The 18,821-nt window shown below is 36.9% G+C and overlaps 1 long non-coding RNA gene across 1 annotated transcript; it reads left to right on the plus strand.

Moving 5' to 3' along the window:
* The first annotated feature begins 3,126 nt into the window (after positions 1 to 3,126).
* On the plus strand, positions 3,127 to 18,534 carry LOC145550849 (uncharacterized). The gene is made up of 3 exons (XR_014086633.1): positions 3,127 to 5,092; positions 16,551 to 16,596; positions 18,057 to 18,534. It is a non-coding gene; the product is annotated as an uncharacterized LOC145550849 (long non-coding RNA).
* The last annotated feature ends 287 nt before the right edge of the window (positions 18,535 to 18,821 follow it).

The following is an 18,821-nucleotide window of genomic DNA, read 5'->3' on the forward strand; positions in this document are numbered from 1 at the left end:
ATTGTTAATGTCTTTGGTGCATTTAGAGACTTTTGTCATTTTATAAGGATCAGTGCAAACTTTGACCAGTAAAAAAACTGCTTTTAAATCTGCGTGCTGTTGTTTTCCCCAAAAAACTGTTACACAAATCGCTTAACCAGGTTCTTGCTAACGGTGACCTTTATATTCAGCCTCAGGGGACAAGCAGTATTTCAGTAAAAAAAAAAAAAAACTTTATTTTTTCTACTTAGCAGGTAGGTAAACATGTCACCAGGACTAACTTTGCTGAACACATTTGTGCTCCTCAGCCAGGGTGAACTCAACCATGTGTGTGATTTGAGAGACGACGTGCTTGTTCAGCAGAAGCTCCCCTCATTAATCATCCTAGTCGTCAGGGTCCGTCGGCTTCAGCTCCTTCAGGATGCTTAAAGCTCCATTTTTGCCTCATTGATTCCAGACCCTGGAGGAAATGAAGCCGGCCGGTCCACACAACCAGCATCACTGGAATCGATTTACATTCATGTTCTTGTCAGGGTGAAATTGGTAAAGAGCTGTGGCTCAGCATAAGTTAGGGGTACAAGATGATGTTCTGGTCTGTTAAGAATGGGAAAAAAAAATTTCTTCCCTCAAGAGCTACATTTAGAAAAAAAACAATGCTTTCCATTAAAAAGGCCTAAAAGATACAGACCTCATTTTGAAAGATAAGGCACTTAGTAATGTACACTTGATGAGGTTTAACCTCGTGTTGCCATATGGATATTTCACCGCAAGGGGGCAGCATTTTACTGCTTATACTCTGCTGAATTTGGATGTGAAAGTTTTTAAATTAATCCTCTTTAGATGTGCAAAGATATTTAGAATCAACCAAAACGTAAATGTGAATAAGCGAACAGGCCTTTTTGCAGCTAAAAGAAATGGTTTACGGTTCATTTATTCCTATGTAAATAGGTAATTTAAATGGAAATAAGCAGTGTGGAAGAGGGAAACCGACTAAATGTAATTACACAGGACACACAGAAAAATTACTCTCAGTCTGTCAATTTTAGTGAAGCAAACCCTTTCTACAATTTTCTGAATCTTTACTTCATGGCGTCGTTATGCATAAAAATGCCACAGTGGCTCTTCTTAGAAAAAAGTCATGCTTCTGCACAGCCTCTTTATGTTCATGCATGCTATATGTGTCACACTTTAAGATTACTACATTTTAACATGTTTTTTTTTTAAGTTCAGCACCAGATTCCATCATCCAAACAGCTCCCACATATGCTATTTAATATACAGAGTTGTTTTCAATTTCCTGAAGACATTGTATGCCTGTTCTTAATAATGTAGATGTCAGGATCCTTCGTCTGAACTTGTTACTTGATTTTGCAGCAATCTGCTTGCATCTGTATTCCACTGGTCACCAACCTGCAGCTGCACCCCGTCATTCTGTCTTTCTCCTTTGAGCTGCATTTTAATGCAAATGTGTTTTTTAGTGGAAGGAGCATAAATGTCAGTCTTAAAGTTGATGGTTTCTAGGTTGAAAATGTGTGATTGAATGAACTAAATAGTATTTATGGCAAAATGTTTGTGGAGATGAAGGTTGCTTATAATAGCAGAAAGCATTGGCATTTAAATGAGTAACGATGCAGTGAAATAATGTGTTTTGACAGCTCTTCTGGCATATTTTAACGCTTTGTGGTTTTACAAATTGTCCCAGTTTCAAACATAACGAAACAAATCAAACAACAAGACACATTTTATTGTGAAAATGTATAAATAAGAAAGGAAAACAGCCCGACACAGTAATTCAGGTGAAAATGTAACCGCCATGTAAGAAATTATGGGCAATTGTAGAGAGGCGAAAACAAGCTACTATAAGTAATGAAAACACTAAGTATAACAATTATTTTTTTATTTTTCTATCCTTAATTTCTCGTTGTAATAAATTCTTTAGTGTTTTTTCAGTTATTCAGTAAGATTCCACATACAACCGCTAGGAGGCGCCTGGCATAGAGAAGGTTTTTGGGCACACAGAAGAAGAATAAAGCTTCCTGATAGATGCTAATGAAGCTCAACTTGTGTGTCTCGTCTTTTTTAACAGGTCAGTAAAAATGTATTTTGATGCATATAGATTAGTTACTTTTAAGAGGTTATTTAATCGAGAGTCAATTAGTGAGTCACGTTATGTAGTTTGTGATTAGTGTTGTGTAGAAAACAGGACATATTTCTGGAGGCTACTTAATGCTAATGCTAGCGGACTCTGTGTGTTGAGCTAGCTGAGAAATACCCGAAAGACTGCTGGATTCACTTTTAACTTATTGTATTTTTCCCTTTTTGAAACGGTTCCCACATAAAAAAGACATTATTTTGGTCTCTATATTTGTGAAATTTATATTTCTCTATGCGTTATTGCAAAAACCAGAGAAACCATATTGTTGTGACATTCGGTGAGTAAGCAATGGCTTCCTTTGTGTGAAGCTCGATAAAGAGACGCAATATTTAAGGAACGTTACACTGTTTTCAGTTTTGTAGTTAGTTTTTATGTAAAAGACATAATAATGTTTTGTTAAAACAATAACAGAACTTCAAACCTTCTGATCCAATGCTGTGCTAAAAACCAACATCATCAGCTGGAAGAAACAAAGAAAAGAGTCCATCATCTTTTTAATTTCTGGGCCTCTGGGCATTAGAGGTGGACAGATCGATCCAAAAATATTGATAGTGTTAATATCAAGTCAGTATCAGAATCTGATTGATGCTAATGTGGTAAGATTGATACTTTTGTTTCAAATTCCCTCATGAAGTTTTACATTGTACAGTTTCTCAGATATACCTCAAAGAAGATTTAGTTTTGATCAGTTCTTAAATATTTTTTTTTTGCTTTTAATTAAAAGAAAATGCACACAGATTTGTTTCTCTGTTGTTTTTGTTTATCATTTTAATATATTATTAAAAGTATTTGGCAGACAACTTTTGTCCCAGATTTTAACAAAAATAATTCAAAAGAAAAACCACAAAAAACACCTAAAGATCAGAAGTCTGATGATTTATCAAACCTTAAAAATGAAGTATCGGTATTAGTATCTGTTTCTACTTGATATTGGACCCAGCCAAAATATGCAGTGTCATAGACTTATCTGTCTGATTAATATTTTTGTGGAAGAAAATGTCATCCTATGTTTCCAGGTGAAAGATGAAAAGTTAAAACTCAAGTCCAGGCTGGAGTCGTCCAGAATGGAAGTCATTTTTCTAGATGGTGTTCGTGCGTTAATCAAGAAGCCAGTTTTAAGCCACACTCTACACATAATATATGGTCATTGTAGAAAAAGAAGACTAGCATGAAAATCTCCAGGTCATAATCAGACTGAGTCATAGTCAAAGTAAATTGTATCACATAGCAACACTTTCAGTTTTTTTCTTTAGCAGTGATGATCAGAACTGAGTCAGAATCGCCATAAAGAATGGAAGCTGAAGTGAGACTTTAAGAGTGTCTCCCAGACACTAAATGTCATCAGTCTCTAACTCCTTTGAGTTTTGAGAGATTAAAGGCCAGCGGCGTTGACAGTTAGAAAATGCCATGCAAGAAAGAAGAGGTACAAGTGCTAACACAAAAGAGACGGATCAAAAAGGTGGAAACATTAAAAGAATTCCTCTTTTTATTTCTGACAGATGGAAAACTTGCACATAAGATTGTTCTGAGGCACAGCCACTTCTTCATTTGTTCTGTTTTCATCCAAATAACAGCGTGCCCTGCATTTCAACAATGCATATTTGGATACACAGTGTGCCTCAATCAGCAAGGACAAGAAATTATCTTGGGAAACCTGAATTGTGCAAAAACTGCGAGAAGTCAGATAAAGCATAAGAAATCTGATGAAAAGTTATGATGTTCAGTTAATTTATTGTTAGATGTCCTGGAGGTATTTGATAAAAGATGCTAAAAAGTGTTTAAGGCAAGAATGACTGGTAGCAAATACGCTACCTGGCCAAAATACTAATGATAATAATAATAGCTGAATTAAGTTGAATAGACAACTATGAGCCTCCTGTTGGATAATTACTGCATTGGTGATTATTTTCCAGCTGGGAAAAAGTTATTTAACCCCAACTGATGCAATAAGTAGCTTTTAATTTATTAAACAACCATGTGGAAAGATGCTTCCTGTGGTCATGGAAAAGATGTTAGTCTCTTTAAGAAGGGTCAAATCACGCAGAGAAAACATCTAAGGAGATCACAGGAATGAGTTTGGGTAAAGAACTGCTTAATGCATTACTAAACACTAAAAACAAAGTGGGGAATTAGCATCTTAGAAGAAATGAAGTAAGAAAAAAAAACTTAATGTGCATAGTGGGAGATTTTCTTTCCATTGCAGCAATGAAAGTCTTAGAGTTTTGCATATTTCCAGCTGTATAATGATGATTTATCTCTGAACTATAGCTATTTGAAGTCAGAAGGGCTCCTTGGCGTCACTCTTTTATATTAGTCCCTTAGCATATATGCTGAATCAGATTTGAGTAAGGACTCTGCCTGCCAGGCTAAAAAAATTGTCCCAAGAGTTGGTAAAATTAAAAGATTGTGTTAAGTCTAAAAGTGTCAGCTGCTTGAATTAATAGGGTTTAATTGGATTTAAAGGCTTTTCATTGTGACAATTCAGTTAAACTAACCTTTTATTCCACAGACTGTGCTCTTAAAATTGTCCAAATATAATGTGTTTGATCATGAAGCTGCTATTATAAATTGTTTATTCTACACATACATGTCGGATAATGTTGATGTTACCATGATTGGACGACTTCTTTGAGCTTTCAATTCTGTGTTGGTGCAAAGAAAACTGTGAAACAACTGGGAAAGAAAATAGACTACAAAGACAAGTCTTTCTCACTTATTCTAGAGCAAGTCTTTATTTCTTGTAAGTGTGTTTGTTTGTTCTTTCATGTAATTGAAACAGAGATAATCCACCAAGAAAGTTTTCTTTTAATTGCTCACAATTCAGTTCTGGATCACAAAGAGAGCAGCTGCCTGACATCCAACAGCCCCCCAGCTGACATTTCCTCCAGCTGAGAGAGGAAGACAAGAGCCAAGAGCCATACTGAACCCAGAGCAGAAACTCAAGTTGTTCCAAAAACAGTAAGCAACCACCTGACCCAACTGTAGAAACTACTGTCCCGTCCTGTAATTTAGGCAGTTTCTGGACCTCAGAGGCTGCTGGACTTGATGATCTTCCTGTATTTGAATTTTCTTCAGAGCTTCAGAATCCTCCCTTTAGAACTTAAATTTCATATTTGTTTATATTTTGGTCACTGAAATGCATTAGTTTGATTACTGGTAAGATTGTTTTTGATTCCATCGTCAAAATATGAATCATTAAATTGCGATTGTGTCAACATTGCAGTTTATCATTCTGAATTCATTCAATATCTTTTCATTGATGTGTGGACAAATGGTATGACTTTTAATACATAGACTAGTTAAGAAGTTTATTGTAGTGTATTCCTAATGAGACCCACTCTATTCCTTACATATATGTAAACAACACTGGCTCATTTTAGGACTTTTCAACACCTGATTGGTTATGTGAAATCTGATTGGCTGAGATGTTAAAAAAAAACAAAAGAATAAGTTAGAAAACAGGAAGATGGAGCAGGACAAGGAACCAGCAAGAGTTTAACAGAAAAATCCAGCAAAAATCAATAACACCGATAAGCTTATGTACTGTGGCAGAGGCTAAAATGACAAAAATAATCAGGAAACTCGGTGAAAGACTAGTTAACACAGACACGCATTAATAAGATGCCAAAACAACAAACCATGGTACAAAAGGTCTGGCAATAATCTAAGAAAAATAAATACAAATGTACAAATGTTCTGTTGGCCAAAGCACTATACACTAAAAACACATACAAGCAAATTTATAATAATTCATAAAAACGACATTAAAACCAGCATCTCAAAAAGAGTTAAAAGCTTAGGTTTGTTTTTACCTTACTATAAACTTCCAGTTCTTCACTCAGATCTTCCAGATGACCGCTCCTCTGAAAATATCAACATGTTTATTTTAGCAACTATTTGTGTGTATTTGTTTGCAGGATGCAGATTCAGTACTGGCATGTGTTTGTCCATATGTGAACATGAGTCTGTACAAGAGTGACAGAGGGTGGAGGTGGCCCGGGGTCATGATGCTCACAGCTGTTTTGAAGCAGAGCTATCACATATTAGTCACAACATTGGTCACAGGCAGGAGCTCAGCCTCTTGGATAAGCCGGGAGCGATGATGCAGTGACGGGGTCACCTGAGTCGTCTTTGAGGTCGGAGAAGCCACAGGCTAAAGCGAAGGATTAAAGGTGTGGATGAAAGGTCAGAAAGATAATTTTATAATTTTTTAAAGAATCGTCCACATTGAATTGTAGCAGCCTTACATAATAGGACTGGAGCAACAGCTGCAGGTCTGATCATGACTGACCGACCTGTCAGAGCTCTGGTCTGAAATGCTCACTGGAGTGCAATGGGTGACGAGCTAGCACAAAAACCTTCCCTTCTGACAGCTGCTTGCCAAAGCTTTTCTTAGCTCTCCATCTTCTGGAAACCTGCATCAGTCAGAGTTGTTACTTCGGGGCAAGTTAGGTAAATGTGAGCAATTTCTTGGTTGATTTGTGGCTATTTTCATCCCAGAAATTCAAAGTATTTGGTGCAGAATCAGGGAATTTAGCTCTTAAAATGACATTACAGACAAACATAATCACAAATCTGTTTTCATTCTTACCTGTTGAGGTAATGCTAGTGGATCTGGTTTGTACCCTAAAAACGGATACTTCAGTTCAACGCTGCACATGAATGAGGCATCTTCTCCAGTTGTATCACTTTGTCACATCATAAATGGCAGCAACATACAACTCGGCACTCAATAGTTGCATTTCCATTGACCATATAATTGTGCAAATTGGAATTACAAAAATAAATGTGCTTGTTGGAAACATGGCAATTTTGAAAAGACACATCGTTTGTTAAAAAATGTTTATGCTAGGATGAGGTGATTTTTTGGCTATATCATAATTAGTATATTTCACAAAACTGCAATGGAAACACTTTTCCCATCACACAAGTCACGTGATCAACAACCAGATGCAACTATTGGTGGAAAAGACGAAGAGGACAACAGGAAGTGGTACAGCATGTTTTCTTATGCATGTTTTCTTATTGAACCTCAACTGTGAAGTTGTGTGTTTTTTTTACATTAGGGTAATGACATTTTCCTCACACATTTGTAATGGAAACACAGTGAGGTGTCTCTCTGACAATATTATTTGCCACTGAAAATCTACCCCAGTGACCACATTCTTTTCAGAATCTCAGAACCAAAAGTTTGAGCAAATGTTTCTTTTTTTTTCAGCTCCATTTTTTTATGTGGAAAAAGTTTGTTTTCCGACAATCTAACAATAATCAACTTCCATCTAGTTGGAAAGGACACAGACTTTTCTTCAAACTAAAACCTTTGAAGTTTTAAGCCTAATGTTCTTACAAAAGCATGTAACTCTGAGTGCATGAGCTGAATATTTCAAGGAGAGACTGTAGACGGAGACTTCATTCAGTCAATCATGTTTAAATGAGATGATCTGCAAGAGCCTTCAGGACATTTCTGACTAATCTTTCCTTCAATACTTTTTTCATTTCCCACCAGCACAGACTTGTATCTAAACTATAAACTCATACAGAGTGGAAAATAACAAAATTTCCCTCTCTGACTGGAAACTTTTTTCTGACGCTTGTAGGATTACAGTAGCCTATAAACCGGAGAAAACCGAAAAGTTATTCAAAGAATGTCAGCGGTCGTAACTCAGATGGAAATCCTGTGACTGAAGTGACTGAGTGCATTCTTTGTCCAATGGATATATTTGATATTTTAGATGCAAAAGATCAAGGTAAGTTTGCTCTCCCAAGGAACGCATAAGACTAATTTGTAAATCCTGCAGTTTTATTAGCAAATCATTCAAATTAAAGAATGAAACATGCAGTCTAATTTCACCATGCAGATCAGAATACAAAAATCACATAAGTGTGAGAACAAACATTAAATATATATTTAACTACAGATACAGAAAGAAGAAAGACATTCTTAAAAGAAAGCTGTTAAATCCTTTTTGCAACTACTGGATCAAACCAAAGCGAAATGTTTATTTTTGGAGGAAAACTAAGTGTCAACACAGATAAAGAACATGGAAGAGGCTGCTGGGGTTAAATTAAACATGCCAGCAGCACAACAGCTCTTACAATTCATCAATCATGTCCTTCCACTTCACCAGAATGCCTCAATTGATTTCGGACAGATCAAAATCCCAATAAAAATTACTAAAAGTATTAAATGAATCAAAATCTAAAAATGTTAGTGGGATACGAACACCTTTGCAAGGTTTACTGAAATCCGTGCGTCTGCTTGTTGTTTTTCCTTTTCACTGTGTAGACAGACTAATACTGCAATTTCTGGATCTGAAGTAAATTTCATGCCCTGCGATGTACGTCATTACAGTAGCTTTGGGAAGCCGCAGTTTAATGAGTCGTGCAAAGAGAGCCCAGACCGCAGGCGAGCAGCCTCGCAGCCTCGCAGCCTCGCCTCGTAATCAGTTGAGAGCATTCATCCCGACATGCCGCTTCTGCTTCCTCCTCCTGCATGTCTGTTGTTTAGATTGCCACCCAATCTACCACTTCTTTTCCGAGCTTAGACAGATCATGATGGGTTCTCCCTTATTAAAAATCAGACATGAACCTTAACACCAGCCATCTGTCTTGTACAATATCGAAAATCATTTTCTGTTCAGAGTGCTCGAGACGTGGGCTTGGAAGCTAATTGCTCTCAGAAAAACCAAAAACACTCCAACTTGCATATGCCTCTTTTGCTTACTTTGAAGCTGACGTTCGTGTAAAACTCACGTCACTACAGCAAGAAGCGCCACACAATTTTAACGTTAATGCCTTTTTAGGTTTGTGAGATTGACAGAAAGTCTCCAAAGGTTCAAAATAATCTTGACATGGATTTACGAAACCTGCAGGAAAAATCAAGGACCAGTATTAAACTTTATTTTATTGGTTCAGTTGCTTGCAGTGCCACTTATACAACAGTTAAATCATTATTGGTTACAGCACTGAGCTGACTGAACAAAACTTCAAACTGAAACTAATTCCTCCTTGTTATTGGTTAAAAATTTTAGTATGTAAACTATTGCAAATACATGCAGGAGATCAGTTAACAATGCAGTAACTGCCTTGGGGCTCAAAACATTGCAGTGGATAAGATTGCTCAGTGTTGAAACTAGATTGACAGAGAGACTCGACAGGCCTCTTCCTCCTTTTAATATGTAAATATCTGTGCTACAGGAAGCGGTTTCAGTTTTCCTTGTTATTGTACATAGATTAAGATAATAGATCTGATAGATGTTCTAAAAGACTGTTCCTCTCTGAAATTAAGATCCATTGGGTGATTACATGTTACTCTGTTTTGCTGCAGGTTTCTTTCTGATTCATTAGTTTTATCCTAGAGTGTAAAGGAATGTACAACAAAATACACACTAAGGATCTAGATTATTTTGCAAACCTTTAAAGTGGATGGTTGTCATAATAACTCAACTGATCCAAATAAGATTTGTTGTGGGTGATGTTGCTCCTGTAGCAATCAGTCTTGCAGTTAATCGAAAGAGACCTTTGACTGAAGACTTAATAACGCAGCTCAAAAGATACAGTAGTGTGTCCTAGTTTATACCATCAGTTGTTGGCAAACACTGCTAATCCACCTCCTCTGCTTTTGCTGCTCGTCTTTAAATCTCTGGCTCAAAAAAAGATTTCCGGGTAATCTACTACTTCCTGCTTTCAGATAATTTCCTGTTTGTTTCGCCAACCACTCACCTTTCTGAACAACCTAGAATCAGCCCACCGCTTCAGTTATCACAGCTAGAAACCAGTGATCAGATGTGGTGATGGACTCACACCTGAACATTCAGAGACACATAAAGACCGTCACAAAATCAGCCTTCCATCACCTGACAAACATTTCCGTGCTTAAAGGATTAATGTACCAAGAAGATCTAGAGAAACTCATCCATGCGTTTATCTTTAGTCACATTGATTTCTTCAACAGCTGCAGTTGACTGCTGTTGCTCAGGTTCTCACTAAAACCAGAAAGGTAGATCACATCATTTTGATGATGACAAAATGTAATGTATGTTACTGGTTTCACAGTAAGTGACTATATGAAGGTTTAGTGATTTAAATCTCTTTGAACTGCCTTGTTGCTGATATTATTGTTTGATTGACTGATTTTATCTTTTTTGCCAGAAAACCAAAGCGAAGTTACCGACTAGATAACAGGCTGCATTTGATCAGCATCACAGTGTCTACATTGGTGTTGTGATCCTCTAAACCTTGTGAACCAGATAATTTGTATATACCTTGAATACCTTGATTCAGTATTTTTTTTCTGCTCCTCCGTAGCTTTTTGCAGAAAGCTTTGGATACAATAGATGAATACCTGTCTGGTAGCGAAGCGTTCGGGTTCTGTGTCAGTGTTGCTGGATTTTCACCCCAGCTTCTTCTCATTTGTCCCCAATATTGTTCCTGACACTTCTGTTGTTCTCAGGTTGGCCAGCTCATTTTAAGCACCTATTGCACAACATGAGGTCAACCTTCCACAGGGATGTATGTTGGGGTAATTTTAGAGACGGGGTTGAACATGACTGGTTGTGCCACGTACAGTAATAGACTGGTGATGCTTCCAGGCTCTGCCCTGCTGTTGTTTACTGTTGGCTGTGATCATCTCCACCTCACCAGTAATCTTTGCACAGGAAAAACAAGCATAATGGATGGACCTAGATATGAGTAAAAGGACAAAGAAATTGGTTTGTGCATGTCTTTGGCACGTTTTGCCTTTATGTTGCATTGCGGCTATTAGAGGCGTGACTTTCTTTTCTGTTGCATCACTTTCATGTCAGCTTTTGACTAATGTTTTGCTCTGTGTTAATAAGTCATTTAAAGTGCAATCTTTTCTTGGCTAAATGTGTAGGCGTCATGGACTACAAGCGGGAGGAGAAAATCTTCTGCTTTCTGATCAGCTCTGATTACATATTGATTTCTGCTAGAGATTATGGTGCCCGTACACCTTTGGTCGCACCTTGTTCTTTTTGCGGACACTGCAGCAGCTAAACAACATGACCACCTTTATAAGACAGTCTACTCTTTAAAGAATGGTTGTCCTAAGAAGGAATGTGATCAACTTTTAATCCATCTATAACACTTACTGGTGTAACATGGTAATGATTCTGGGAGATGGCAATCAGCGTCTGACATTAACAAAGCAGCAATCATCCACCCGATTTGACTCATTAGATTTCCGAATAACCATCATCATCATCACACATTGGTCCAAAATACAAAGGCTAGCTGGGGCCAAACTAGACCATTAAGTGGGATCAGGAAGCTCTTAAACTGGACACTTTTTGTAGCCATGGAAACACGGAGGTGGCTCTGGCCTGCATGAATTTCTGTAATTATAACTGTGTGATTGTGTTTAGTAGTACAAGTTGTTATCAATTGAGTAACTCCATTGAGACTTTTAATTTTTTAGTTTTTTTTTTACAAATAGTAATATTCTTATTTTATATGAATAAAATATATATTTTAAAATGATTAATAATAGTAATGCAATTAATAATTTATCACTGTTTCTATTATCTTTATTTTTGTCAGTTTTATTTATTTGTTACTCATTTAATAATCTTTGCTTACACGCACGCACGCATGCACGCACGCACGCACACACACACACACACACACACACACACACACACACACACACACACACACACACACACACACAATATGTCTTTCTATCTTCACAAGGACTTTGCATGGACTTCCATTCATTATTTATTCATTTCTTATAATCTAAACCTGACACTTACACTAAACCTAGCCATTTCTAGTTCAAGCCTAACTCTCATCTAAACCTAAACTCAATTCACACCATCTGCTAACGTTAAAACTGTATTTTTTCTAAAGGGGCACAGAATTTGGGCCCCATAAAGAGCAGTGGATCCTGACAATATTTGTTGGAAAATATAAGCATTACAAGGTGAAAAACAAATGTCACTCAACCAATGTTTTTTTTTCTTTTTAACTAATGTAGCTGGTGTATTAAGAAAAAATGAAATAAAAGAAGAAATGAAACAAATTCCCACTCACAACAGCCACAATTATCCAGCGAAACTACTGGCTCCAAGTGAGCCAGTAATTTCTGGCTCACTTTTTAAAGAAAAATGTGCTACTCGCAGCGTAATTCAAAGAACATAAAACTATTTTGCAAATTAATTCAAATTGCAACCCTGCCAAAAAAACGCCGCATCGGAGTTTCATGTGAAAAGATAGAACTCCTAAATGGCCTCACCAACATCACAGCAAAGAAAACGCACACAACACACTGTTTCTACGCCGGAACAGGGACACACATCAACAATGCCAGCAAATTACAACCCTTTGCATAATTTGTTGAGTGATATAGGCTCTTCTTTCATACAGCTTTTATAACCTTAGCAGATGGTAAAAGCTTCACAGTGACGTCACCTTGTCCACCCACTCACACACCAATAACAAGACAAGGCCTGCTACCAGGAAGCAGCTTAAGGTTTATAGTCCTGCCCAAGGACTATGGCACAGTGAGTTTTCTGCAAAAAATGTTTTGTGACAGCAGCAGCCTTTATTCATCAGAATATGAACAAGACATGCAGCAAATGGTTCAGGACTGAGAGTTGAACTGGGAACAAAAACACCAAGTACTGTAGCTTCACCGCTGAGCCTGAACATTTGGATTTTAAAGGCCACTAAATGCTTAATTTCTCCCTGTATTCCCTCTTAGCAATTTCATTCATCTGCATTTATGAAAATACAATGATGATAAGTCCAAGGAGTTCTTTTTACCACATGCGTGAAACTCAGGGATGCAGATAACGGATAAGTCTGCCAAACATCAAATGATAGACCAGTGATGTTTCTTGCTGCTTCTGCCCGTGTTTAGCTCATGATGAACTCTTGATCGCTAAAGATGGCTCTTACAACTGGGTCTGATCTTGTCCTGAATTTTCAAAAATGTCTCTGGAACTGATAATTAATGCAAAACACTGCAGATATGGAGACGTTTTAGTAACCAGCAGAGTTCAGTGTTGACCTCTCTGTGGCTGGAAGTTCGGCATGGACACCTCAGCCGAAAATAAAAAAAAGAATGATTGAAATTTCCGTCACATATTAAGTGGCCAAAGTAATTTTCTTTAGGGAGGTGTTGTGTTGCATTCAGAAAGTGCTTGTGCCAGCTTGTGCCAATCAGGAAGCAGTCCTCCGTGTCTCCGTCTTCACTTCCAACACTAGACCTGAGTGTTGGCTTTCAATGTGAATTTCTCACACAGGTTGCGAGATTGTAATGGGGTGGAATATCCAAGCTGCCCTGGCTGCATGTTCTGATCCAGTGCTGAAGCATTTTTAAAATAAACTCTGTTACCTCATTTAGATCTGACGCAGCTCACGCAGGCTTGTGACTTTTTAAGCCCGATGTGACTTGAGGACGCTTCATTATTTTCAAGTCACAGTTAGCTTGCTAAACAGCTGCTTCTGGCTCTTTATACTCAGCTCGTTTCTGTCAAAACTGTCCTGCAAATGCACTTTAAAGGTTTTTTGATGTTTTTTCCTAACTACTGTATCGAAATGAAAAGCAGAAATTTATCAAATGCTTTTCGAGCATTTAATCCAAGGAAATATGCTTGAAAGGATTGTTCACTTGTTTAAAACTAGGTTTTGTGTTGTGATTGACAGCAGATTCTCCAAATGGAAATTTAAGATGGGCCCAGGAAGATTGGACATTTCAGCCATCTTAAAACAACTTAAACTTGATAAAGAAATAATTTTATAAACCTCATTTTAATCGCCATCACTTCCAGCCTTAAATAGAAGTCCATGGGTTTCACTATTAAAACAGAGTTGGTTCCTGATCTGCTATCATCCATTTCTCATGAGAAATATAATTTGGAAAATAGAATTACTGCCTATTTAATCACACCTGCATTTTGAAAATCTCGGTTGCCCAAGTAAGTATAACTCCATACTTATGCTATTCTAATTCAAATTTTGACATTTGACTACTTGTCCTATGCGTAGTTGTGCATGGAGCGTTATAAGCAGGCATTGACATTAAAAGACAGACGTACACAAACATGTAAAATGACATTGGTAGCAAAGAGGTTTGCTCACTCAGTAATTTGTTGATACTTTACCTGTTGATGCTCAGACAAATCTGAGCAGAGATCCAAACCTTAGCTGGGAAAATCTTCCAAAAAACGGCCATTAGAGGCTCCGACTGCAGCCTGCAGCTTGCAACAATCCTTGAAGAAAACACAGGAAACACCTCTGAAACACAAAATGTCACCAAGTATTTCTGGTCTGGTTTCTAGCAAATATCTTATTAAACTTGAAATAAGACAAAACTAACTTCCAAGTAACATCTCAGCAAGATAAAAGAGCTTGTTTTATGTCAATAATTCCTTTAAATTGGTTTAAAAAAATACTTGTTCCATTGGAAGATTATTTCACTTGAAACATTTTCCCCATGCTATAAGTGAAATAATCTGCCAATGGTACCAGTAGTTCTTCATTAATATTAAGAAGTTATTGACTTAAAGCAATCTCCTATGTCTTGCTGAAAAGTTACTTGAAAGTTAGTTTTGTCTTATTTCAAGTTTAATAAAAATATTTGCACTATATCGCAGACCAGAAATATTTAGTAAGATTTTATGTTTTTGCAGTGAACATGTTAACAAAGATGTTCTCATCAGTTGAGACCCAGTTTTTTGGGTGCTGCATGCAAAATGCTCTGTAAGGATAACAAAAATAGCTCTGCACATCAGTAAGCCAAACATCCCCACAGTGAACCATGATGGTGGAAACACCGGGTGTTGCTACTTCAGTGCCAGGCATAGTGGTCTATTGAAGCGCTGCTACTAAGTGTATGAAATAATGAGAGCTTCAGCTTCGCTTCAAATCAACAGCCTGGACACATCCTTCCAGGTAGCATCACTCTGTGAGGTAGTTTTTCCCCCCCGGGGTGCAAAAACGACCCCAGGACAAACTGGTTTTGAACTGGATGCACAGGTTGTGGTTTTTGCCTTCCCAAAGGCCCAACAAAATCTATTGACAACTCTTGAACTTAAACGACAGTTTAGCAGATTTCCACAATTTTTTTATTTTGTTTTACATAATATACTTTTCATGCTGGTGTTTGATCAAAGTGATGTCTAATCACTCTGCAAGTTGACTGGAGGCTAATTTCTAATCTTATCTCAAACTGTGTGCTTCTACACCTCCTGCTCTCCACTTCAATCAGCTCCTCTCTCTCTTCACTGAACACGCAAAGGTCTCTGGATTCACTGTCACTTTTGTAAACCGTCAGCGGCTCAAACAAGAGTTTGTTCCAAAACTTTTTTTTTAGTTTTTTTTTTTTATAATAACTACACCCTTGTCTGTGCTTGCTTCTGTTACAAGGCAGCAAGGGAAGGTTTTGTGTAGCTGTGACATTTAATTTACTGCTACAGAAAACATCTCTGCAGGTACAGCTTTGATTTTTTCCCAGCAGTAATTTGTGGAGGGGTTGGAAAAAGGCTCTGTCGGCTTAATGTATCTATTTCTTGTAGATAATGAGGAAGTGGTAATGGCAAGCTGGGCCAAAGCTGGACTTATCTCTCTAACACCAGCATGCTGTTAAACAGCCTTAAAAGGCAGGAACGGAGGTTGAAATGTTTAATATTTTTTCTTATTAAGTTTCCAGAAGTTTGATGGATTTCATTGGGATATTATTTAACAGATGAACAAAACGTAGTGCATACCAATGAAGTGGGAGGAAAGTGATGCATTCCTCATTTTTGAAATAGGGAATTATTTATGTTCAGTCCTCTTGATTCAATACTTTGTAAAATCACCTTTCACTGCGTAGCTGGCTGTCATAACCCTTATGTCTTTGAGTATGTCAATCTGTGTTTTTAGTTTTATTTACTACTTTAGTGTTTAATAATGCTTACCATGTTTGTTAGTTTATTGATTTTGATTTTTTCTAGCGTCACTTTGACTCTTTCCTGTTTTGCTCCTCCCACGAACATCCAGGTAATTACGCTCATGGGTTCCTCACTCCCACAATCGATCTTTCTCAGTATTTAAGTATTGTCACATTCCTGAAGTCTTCTGCATGGTTTAAGAGCTCTCCTGTTGTTTCCTCTGCTTGTTTTTAAGGTGCTATTTATTTGTTTAATTATTGAATAAATCAATGTTTTTATTATTTTTTTAAATTCTCTATCTCCCGCCTGCTTTTGGGTCCAATTGCATCACTAATTGTGCCATGACTATCTTCACACATCCAGAGACATGTATGACTATTCTTTAATGCCAAACTGCTCATTCTCAGTCAGATTAAGTGTGGAGAAGATTATTTTCAAGTCTGAGTTCTGATTCTCAGTTGAATTTCCTGGTATTTATTTATTAATTTTTTTGTTTTTCTTTGTTTTTTCATTTTCAGAAGATGGCCTGAACAGTGCTAAGTAGGACCAACAAAACTTGATATGGTATTTATTTCATAATAACTCTGCTTTAAGCTTCTTCATAATTATATATCTGACCCTTCTGTAAATGTATAAGGCTGTTTGTTCTCTAATGTTCTCAAACCTCAGAGACATTTATCCAATATTAGTAGTAAACTATTTTACACTTAAATGAACACAAGGGGACTGTTGATTATGAATCTCACTGGATTTATTTATGTTATTAGAGTAAGGGGCTAAATAAGCACGCACTTCCAACATTTCAGATTTTACTGCTTAAAATTTGCAAAGTTTTATTTATCTATCACAAAAAATACCAATAAATCCATTGAGGTGTGTGATTGCAATATGACAAAATATGGAAAGGTTCAAAGCACATGAATACTTTTTCAGGTCGCTGTACTTATTTCAACTATGAGATCAAGGAACCCCGGAAACACCATCATTTATTTTTAAGCTACCTTCTCACCCTGATATGTGAAGTGTTACCAAAGGATGTTTGTGTCAGATGGGCAAAAATAGCTGTTCATTTCGAAGGTACCAACAGAGTTCATAGCATTCAAGGTGTGCATAGAAGAAATGGCATTTTGAATTAATTGAAAACCTTATTTTGGTTTTAACTAAATATGTATCAATCAGTCAATCAAATTATATTTTTATAGCACATTTCAGCAGCAAGGCATTTCAAAGTGCTTTACATAATTAAAATTAAAACAGAATGTGAAAGTGAATAAACAGTTAGACAGATAATTTATTATTCTTTTTTTAAAGAAAAAAAAAAAAGGTTAAAAAAGATAAAAACATTAAAACCTGCACCCCTTGTAGGACTTCAGTTAAACGTCTCACACCTCAAGAGTTTGTTAAAACGCCATTTAACAAGGATTCTCACACCTCAGAGTTTTAGTTAAAACGCCATTTAACAAGGATTCTCACACCACTGAGTTTTAGTTAAAACGTCATTTAACAAGGATTCTCACACCTCAGAGTTTTAGTTAAAACGCCATTTAACAAGGATTCTAACACCTCAGAGTTTTAGTTAAAACGCCATTTAACAAGGATTCTAACACCACAGAGTTTTAGTTAAAGCGCCATTTGACAAGGATTCTAACACCTCAGAGTTTTAGTTAAGATGTCATTTAACAAGGATTCTCACACCCCTAGATATAGATTCGTTTAACTGGGACATTTTCCGGGGGGGCTTTACATAGACAGTGTGAAAGAGAAATAAAAAGAAGATAGATGAAAAGTAAAGATAAAAACATCGAAGACATCAAAACCCACACTCTAACCCTAATTTAGCCAGAAGCAACTCTAAACAGGTGGGTTTTAAGTTGAGATTGAAAGGCACCCAGTGTTTCAGCTGTTTTACAGTTTTCTGGAAGTTTGTTCCAAATTTGTTGTGCGTAGAAGCTGAATGCTGTTAGAAATATGGAAAAACAAACTAAGACGCATTCAGGACTCTACAGTTATAATGGTCTCCACAGGACCTGGACCCGAAATATAGAAGAGGAGGATTCAGTGGACGACAACAAAACAAGCCCCAGGACTGGAAGCGGATTTTGTCAGGGGCCATTAATCTGCATGCAAAAGGGACAATAGCAGAAATTATTGTTCTATTTTTGACATCAAAATTAAACTCCTTTGCCTTTTTTTCCTGTTTCTGGCTGGTTACGTGTCCTTCTCATCTAAAATATGAAAGAACAGCCCAAAAATAGGCGCGACAGGCGCCCTTTGAGTTAAATGGGCTTTAGACATGAAGAACGATGTGAACCGATTAGGATGAAGAGCATGAGACAGTATGTCACACAAAGTAAAACAAAGAAGTCTCTTAGGCTTAACATAAAGCACATTTTATTGATTAGGCTCTTTTTTCACAAGATGACACAATTTTCCAAGGCTTGGGTGAAATTTGATGAAAATGATGGATAAAAAAAATTACAGCACCATAACCAGAGATACTTTTTTAATGCTACTTTCTTCACAACTGATGTTACTGGGCGTCATTTGGCTTTATTCGTCTGCCATGTTTTGCAAATCACATAATATGTTGTGTAAGTTTGTCTCAATAATTACCATTAAATCTTTAATCTGTCATACCTGTCACAACATGCATGTTGTATAGTGAGTAATCTTCACCCAAAGTTTGGCTGATTAGTTTTACAGTAAACAATGTAATAAGCAAATACAGATTTTGTGTTTTTGGGTATTAGGTTTTGTTCCCTTCAAGTCTTTAAAAAAACAAGCAAAAA

Source organism: Poecilia reticulata, chromosome 2 (genome assembly GCF_904066995.2).
Source record: "Poecilia reticulata chromosome 2, P_reticulata-male-v2, whole genome shotgun sequence".
Taxonomy (NCBI): Eukaryota; Metazoa; Chordata; class Actinopteri; order Cyprinodontiformes; family Poeciliidae; genus Poecilia; species Poecilia reticulata.